Raw genomic sequence first — 1,122 nt, forward strand, 5'->3', positions numbered from 1 at the left:
CCCCGCGGGCGCTCACCCGGCGCAGAGCTGCTAGCGACCGCCGGAAGGGCAGGGTGGGCGTGCGGCCGCAGGGACGGATGGGCGGATGGACTGACAGACGGACGAGGGGGACGCGCGGGGCGTCACGTGCCCGCCGACTCGCGGGCTGAGCGCCGCTGACGGCCGGGAGGGAGACGCGGACAGGAAGACGGCCGGGCCAGGGGCCCTGCGGCTTCCCCGCCTCCGCCGGGGTTGAGTTGCAGAACGTGGTTAGGGATCCCAGCGCAGCCCCGGAGGCCTGGGCGCCGAGCGCCGGAACGACCCCCCAGGTCCTGGCTCTGGCTCCTCTCTGCCGTGGAGCGGCAGGAAGAAGAGGAACCGCGTCGTCCCGGTTTCAGTGAGGAGCCTGCATCTCCGGCGCTCCCGGGCGGGCTCGGGGTGCTGCACGCTCGCATCCCGAGTTCTCCCCCGTCGGCCGGGCCCCTGCACCTGCCCTGCCCCAACCCGGAAGGCAGGCTCTCCCAAGGCTCAGATAGTCCCCTAACCCCGTTCCAAGGCCGGCAGGGCAGCGGCCCCATCCCAGGCCGCTCTGCACACACCCCAGCCCGACCCATCGCCGCTCCTCCCAGGCTCCCAGAATTCCTCCATTGTGTGCTCCGGGAAGCATGCTGTTTTTCACCAAAACGTTCATTTAAGTTTTTTTCCTCTAAGATTTCCGAAACGTTCTCCTTCTACCCAGAACCTGCCTTTTCCCCTTCAGCCCCTCTTTTCCTCTTTGCTCAATCTGCTTCTGGAAAGCTGGCATGAACGGGACTAATAAATTTGGAAAAAATAATCACATGTGAGCACCGCTTGACCATTTTTCCTCTTAAGGGCAATAGGGTTTCTTCTTTGCGTCACTAGACAAAGGGGGTCCCGCGGGTGCTCAGCCCTGATGGATCGTTCTCATCAATCGACAAACTAGCAGATAGAAGAGAGCCAACTCTGTGTGCTTTATGCATGAGGAGTAAGATACACCCCAGCTCTGTGGGGCCCCATCCATCTCTCCATCCTCCGTATAGATAGGACATCTGTACCTATACCTGGGTCTAGAGCTAGATTATCTTGCATAAGTTATATTTTGTATAAAATCTCCCTTGATAC

The sequence above is a fragment of the Suricata suricatta genome, chromosome 3 (assembly GCF_006229205.1).
Source record: "Suricata suricatta isolate VVHF042 chromosome 3, meerkat_22Aug2017_6uvM2_HiC, whole genome shotgun sequence".
In the NCBI taxonomy this organism is placed as follows: Eukaryota; Metazoa; Chordata; class Mammalia; order Carnivora; family Herpestidae; genus Suricata; species Suricata suricatta.